Source organism: Eschscholzia californica, unplaced genomic scaffold (assembly GCF_041429995.1).
Source record: "Eschscholzia californica isolate CP2 unplaced genomic scaffold, dmEscCali1.0.p SCAF_148, whole genome shotgun sequence".
NCBI lineage: Eukaryota > Viridiplantae > Streptophyta > Magnoliopsida > Ranunculales > Papaveraceae > Eschscholzia > Eschscholzia californica.
Window position 1 is genome coordinate 1 of NW_028238252.1, and position 7,500 is coordinate 7,500.

The window sequence follows — 7,500 nt, forward strand, 5'->3', positions numbered from 1 at the left end:
GTTTTAAAGAGAGGGTTCGAAAACATATTTATTCTGACTTAGAGGGGGAAATGCATTGGAGTACCGATGTGTATCATGCACCTGAATATACATATGGTAATGTTCATCTCTTACCAAAAACAAGTCATTTATGGATATTATCAGGGGGTTTGTGCAGATCCAGTATAGTCCCTGTTTCACCCCGCAAGGATCAAGATCAAATGAATGTTCATTCTCTTTTTTCCGAACGAAGATATATGTCTAGCCTCTCCGTGACTAATGATCAAGTGAAACATAAATTTTTTAGTTCGGAGTCTTCTGGTAAAAGCGGGCGGAGGGTTCTTGATTATTCAGGGCCTGGTCGAATCATATGCAATGGTCATTGTAATTTTATATATCCTGCCATTCTCCATGAGAATTCGAATTCTGATTTATTGGCAAAGAGGCGAAGAAATAGATTCATCATCCCATTCCAATCTAATCAAGAACGAGATAAAGAACTAATACCCCGTTCAGGTATCTCGATTGAAATACCCATAAATGGTATTTTCCGTAGAAATAGTATTCTTGCTTATTTCGACGATCCCCGATACAGAAGAAACAGTTCGGGAATTACTAAATATGAGACTATAGAGATGCATTCTATTATCAAAAAAGAGGATTTGATTGAGTATCGAAGAGCAAAAGAATTTAGGCAAAAATACCAAAAGAAAGTAGATCGATTTTTTTTCATTCCCGAGGAAGTGCATATCTTATCCGGATCTTCTTCCATAATGGTACGGAACAATAGTATTATTGGGGTAGATACACGAATCACTTTAAATATAAGAAGCCGAGTAGGTGGATTGGTCCGGGTGGAGAGAAAAAAAAAAAGGATTGAACTGAAAATATTTTCTGGAGATATCCATTTTCCTGGAGAGACAGATAAGATATCCTGGCACAGCGGCATCTTAATACCACCAGGAACGGGAAATAAAAATGCTAAGGAATCCAAAAAATGGAAAAATTGGATCTATGTCCAACGGATCACGCCTATCAAAAAAAAGTATTTTGTTTTGGTTCGACCCGTAGTCACATATGAAATAGCGGATGGGATAAATTTAGCAACGCTTTTTCCCCACGATCTGTTGCAGGAAAGGGATAATGTGCAACTTCGAGTTGTCAATTATATCCTTTATGGAAATGGAAAACCAATTCGAGGAATTTCTCACACAAGTATTCAATTAGTTCGAACTTGTTTAGTATTGAATTGGGACCAAGACAAAAGGGGTTCGTCTGTAGAGGAGGTTCATGCCTCCTTTGTTGAAGTAAGGGTAAATAATCTGATTCGAGATTTCATAAGAATGGACTTAGTGAAGTCCCCTATTTCGTATACCGGAAAAAGGAATGATCCGGGGGGGTCAGGATTTATATTGATCCCTAATAATGTATCAGATCGTACCAATCCCAATCCGTTTTATCCCAAGGCAGGGATTCAACATCAACAATCATTTCCCCAACATCAAGGAACTATTCGTACGTTGTTGAACCGAAATAAGGAATCCCAATCTTTGATCATTTTGTCATCATCTAATTGTTCTCGAATGGGACCATTCAACGGTGTTAAATATAACAACAATGTTACAAAAGAATCAATTAAAAGGGACCCCCTAATTACAATTAGAAATTTGTTGGGTCCTTTAGGGATTGTGCCTAAAATTGCGAACTTTTCTTCATCTTATCATTTAATAACTCATAATCAGATCTTGGTAAATAAATATTTGCTACTTGACAATTTAAAACAGACTTTCCAAGTACTTAAATCTTATTTAATGGATGAAAATGGGAGAATTTATAATCCCGATACAGGCAATAACATGATTTTGAATCCATTCAATTTGAATTGGCATTTTCTCCATCACGATTATTGTGAATCGACATCGACAATAATTAGTCTTGGGCAGTTTATTTGTGAAAATGTATGTATATCCAAATATGGACCACACCTCAAATCGGGTCAGGTTCTAATTGTTCGTGTTGACTCTTTAGTAATAAGATCAGCTAAACCCTATTTGGCTACTCCGGGAGCAACTGTTCATGGACATTATGGTGAAACCCTTTACGAAGGAGATACATTAGTTACATTTATATATGAAAAATCGAGATCGGGTGATATAACGCAAGGTCTTCCAAAAGTGGAACAAGTGTTAGAAGTGCGCTCGATTGATTCAATATCAATGAACCTAGAAAAGAGGGTTGAAGGTTGGAACGGGCGTATAACAAGAATTCTTGGAATTCCTTGGGGATTTTTGATTGGCGCTGAGTTAACCATAGCACAAAGTCGTATCTCGTTGGTTAATAAGATTCAAAAGGTTTATCGATCCCAGGGGGTGCAAATTCATAATAGACATATAGAAATTATTGTGCGTCAAATAACATCAAAAGTGTTGGTTTCAGAAGATGGAATGTCTAATGTTTTTTTGCCCGGAGAACTAATTGGATTGTTGCGAGCGGAACGAACGGGGCGCGCTTTGGAAGAAGCGATCTGTTATCGAGCCGTCTTATTGGGAATAACGAGGGCGTCTCTGAATACTCAAAGTTTCATATCCGAAGCGAGTTTTCAAGAAACTGCTCGAGTTTTAGCAAAAGCCGCTCTACGAGGTCGTATCGATTGGTTGAAAGGTCTGAAAGAGAACGTTGTTCTGGGGGGGATGATACCTGTTGGTACCGGATTCAAAGGATTAGTGTACCGTTCAAGGCAACACAGCAACATTCCTTTGGAAATAAAAAAGAAGAATCTATTCAGGGGAGAATTTAGAGATATTTTGTTCCAACACAGAGAATTATTTGATTCTTGCATCCCAAAGAATTTCCATGATCCATCAGAACAATCATTTACGGGATTTAATGATTCCTAAGAGGGGATTCATCCTTTTAACTTAACTTTAACTACCTGGTCCGGTCATTTGATTTGGTAATAAAGATATATAGTTAATAGAAAGAAATTAATGGCTTGGCGCGTGTATCAACAGTCAATCTACGGTAGAAGGTTCCATCGGAACAATTATTTATTTAGGATTTAGGGTACCGCATCTCTTAAAAAAAAAAAAAGAGGAAGCGTGGGGAGAAATGACAAGAAGATATTGGAACATAAATTTGGAAGAGATGATGGAAGCAGGAGTTCATTTTGGTCATGGTACTAGGAAATGGAATCCTAGAATGGCACCTTACATCTCTGCAAAGCGTAAAGGTATTCATATTACAAATCTTACTAGAACTGCTCGTTTTTTATCAGAAGCTTGTGATTTAGTTTTTGATGCAGCAAGTAGGGGAAAACAATTCTTAATAGTTGGTACCAAAATAAAGCAGTTGATTCAGTAGCATCGGCTGCAATAAGGGCTCGGTGTCATTATGTTAATAAAAAATGGCTCGGTGGTATGTCAACGAATTGGTCCACTACAGAAACGAGACTTCATAAGTTCAGGGATTTGAGAGCGGAACAAAAGACGGGAAGACTCAACCACCTTCCGAAACGAGATGCAGCAATGTTGAAGAGACAATTATATCACTTGCAAACATATCTGGGTGGGATCAAATATATGACGGGGTTGCCTGATATTGTAATCATCGTTGATCAGCAAGAAGAATATACGGCTCTTCGAGAATGTGTAACTTTGGGAATTCCAACGATTTGTTTAATTGATACAAATTGTGACCCGGATCTCGCAGATATTTCGATTCCAGCCAATGATGATGCTATAGCTTCAATCCGATTAATTCTTAACAAATTAGTATTCGCAATTTGTGAGGGCCGTTCTAGCTATATAACAAATCGTTGATTAATAATAAGATAAGTCAATTACTTCGGGAACTCCATAGATTTATTGATATTGAATCGGTTACTATTTCTGAATATCAAAAAAGAGATAAAAATAACTGGGGATATTATGTGATTACTTGGTATCCGAACTGAAATATATGATTCAAGTAGACGAGTTGAGAAAGAGATAGTGGAATCAAAATAATTCCTTTTTAAGTTCTATTTCTGTCAGAGGGCAATATGAATGTTCTACCATGTTCCATCAACACGCTAAAAGGCTTATACGATATATCCAGCGTGGAAGTAGGCCAACATTTCTATTGGCAAATAGGCGGTTTCCAAGTCCATGCCCAAGTACTTATTACTTCGTGGGTCGTAATTGCCATCTTATTAGGTTCAGCGACTATAGCTGTTCGGAATCCACAAACCATTCCGACCGACAGTCAGAATTTCTTCGAATATGTCCTTGAATTCATTCGAGACTTGAGCAAAACCCAGATTGGAGAAGAATATGGTCCTTGGGTTCCCTTTATTGGAACTATGTTCCTATTTATTTTTGTTTCTAACTGGTCAGGGGCTCTTTTACCTCGGAAAATCATACAGTTACCTCACGGGGAGTTAGCCGCACCCACAAATGATATAAATACTACTGTTGCTTTAGCTTTACCTACGTCCGTGGCATATTTCTATGCGGGTCTTACCAAAAAAGGATTGGGTTATTTCGGTAAATACATTCAACCAACTCCAATACTTTTACCAATTAACATCCTAGAAGATTTCACAAAACCCTTATCACTTAGTTTTCGACTTTTCGGGAATATATTGGCTGATGAATTAGTAGTTGTTGTTCTTGTTTCTTTAGTACCTTCAGTGGTTCCTATACCTGTCATGTTCCTTGGATTATTTACAAGTGGTATTCAAGCTCTTATTTTTGCAACTTTAGCCGCGGCTTATATAGGTGAATCCATGGAGGGTCATCATTGACTAGCTTTCAAAAGAGTCTTAGTCTTTTTTTAGCCTAAATGTATGGGCGACTCAAGATAAGCATAAGCTATTTTGGGAACATAATATATACAAATATGGTAGATACAATCTAGAGTAGTAGCAAAAAAGATTCCGATATGATTGATATTCAGGAATTGTAAAAAAAAGAGATCTAAAAGATCTTTTTCCTAAGATTCCCGGCCCATTTATGTCATACCCCCAATGAATATTCTATTTCGATTTGTTCATTCAATTACGATATTACGATTCCTGCTTTGAATAAAAATTGTTATGCTATTTGGTTCCGATGTGCGATTAAACAAAAAAACGATGTTCTATATTCTATAGAACGATTGCCATTTCATTTGAGTTAATTCAACGATTGAAAGAAATTCTAATTAATTGCATGCAATTAGATCAATCAAATTCTGATATTGTATTGATATGTAATGATTTAGGCTAATGAATCCGTCTATTTGGATTCATGCGGGATAATGATAAAGAAAAGGCAAAGAATAATTTACAGATGAGAAAAAAATAGGTTAGGAGGTCGAATTAGGCATATATAATGGCTATAAGCCAACTCTTGTGTATGTTTCAAAGGGGGATTCTCGAATCCGGATGTAATGTATATAAGATGGGAATAGTTGGTTTACGCTATGTAAGAAACATATGTATATGTGATATTATATATTGACTAGTTATATTATGAACTATTCATAGATCTTATTTCCTTTACGATCCCACTGTGAATTTAGATGAGAATCCCAATAGAAAAGTCCTCCCATTTCATCTGTTTATTCATTCATCACAGACGAAATGGAAGGACTAGAGCCGTAGGGATTGATAAAGACTCCATGGGTGGGAACTAAAAACGAGATATAGAAGTCGTTCTGATGATTCAATAATATCATTACTTCAATTCAAAGTTCTTAGTTACTTCAATTGGATATATCTTAGGTAAGTAATAATTCATTGGTTGATTGTATCATTAACCATTTCTTTATTTTGGTGCGAGGAGCTTACCAGAGATGATTCTTTCTGCCGCTTCCGTTATTGCTGCTGGATTGGCCGTAGGGCTTAGCTTCTATTAGGACCCGGAGTTGGTCAAGGTACTGCTGCGGGACAAGCCAGTAGAGGGTATCGCGAGACAACCAGAGGCAGAGGGTAAAATACGAGGTACTTTGTTGCTTAGTCTGGCTTTTATGGAAGCTTTAACAATTTATGGGCTGGTCGTGGCATTAGCACTTTTATTTGCGAATCCTTTTGTTTAATCCTAGAAATTTGACAGTTTTTTCTTATTTTATTGCCTTGAATTTGCCACTTATTTTTTTGAATTATATCAAGATTTCACTCCTACAATCACTTATTCGTTGAGACAATATCCCGCGGGAAGGACTGATTTGAGGATGAGGAATTAGCAGACCCACTCGCTTTCTTTCTTCCCGTTCTTACTCCAATTGAAACCTTTTTGGTTTTTAGAAAGCGTTGCAACAAACGAGGTATTTCACAATTGACATGAGATCTGGACCTAATTCGAATAAGTATTTTTCTTAGTGGGAACTTCAATTACAATAAATAATAAAACAATTGAAAACTAGAATAATGAAATCTATTTAGAAATCAATAAAAAAAAAGGGATGAAGTGATACAAAATGAACTCTGTTTGATTTTGTTAGTCCTATCTATAAGAGGAGATCATATGAAAACTGTAACCGATTCTTTCGTTTCCTTGGGTCACTGGCCATCCGCCGGGAGTTTCGGGTTTAATACCGATATTTTAGCAACAAATCCAATAAATCTAAGTGTAGTACTTGGTGTATTGATCTTTTTTGGAAAGGGAGTGTGTGCGAGTTGTTTATTTCAAGAATAGGCTGGATCTAACCAGCTGCATTTTCTTTTTTTCTTTATAACTATAACTAGGAAAGAAGGGTGCACGATCTCGCGAATTACTTCTGAATAAGTTAAGAAATCATATGGACGAACCATAGCATTTCGTGACTCATTGGTAAATCCACTTTGATTCTCTATCAACCAATAATGTGGGACTATTAACATGGTTAAAACTAAACCGTTTGAAGTCCAGGCGCGACATGGTACTCTTTCTACCACTATGTTAGTATGGAGATGGTTTCAAAATAAATAGTTGGCAATTTATCCGATATATAACACTCATACCGATAAAATGATTTGAACCAGTTACTGGAAAAATGGGCACCCTACCCTTTTTCCAATGCTGAATCGACGACCTATGTATAAAGTAAAAAGCATTTTTTGAATTTTCAGAAAATTAATAAAAAAAAAGAAACAACTTTGCCGATAATTACAGATTTTTGTCTGGTCGGAAGAGTCCTCCGAATGTTCTGGTCTTGGATCAATGATCTATTTTCCATTTTGGAATATGAACAGAGAAGAGAGGATAGGCTCATTACATAAAAAAAAAGATACGGAAATGCCCCATAAGTAACTGAGCGTGAGAGCCAAATGAATCGAAAGGTTCATGTTTGGTTCGGGAAGAGATCATGGAAGTTTTGAACTGAATGAGAAGATAATCTACTTTCATTAAGTGATTTATTAGATAATCGAAAACAGAGGATCTTGAGTACTATTCGAAATTCAGAAGAACTACGTGGGGGGGCCATTGAACAGCTGGAAAAAGCCAGGGCCCGCTTACGGAAAGTGGAAATGGAAGCCGATCAGTTTCGAGTGAATGGATATTCTGAAATAGAACGAGAAAA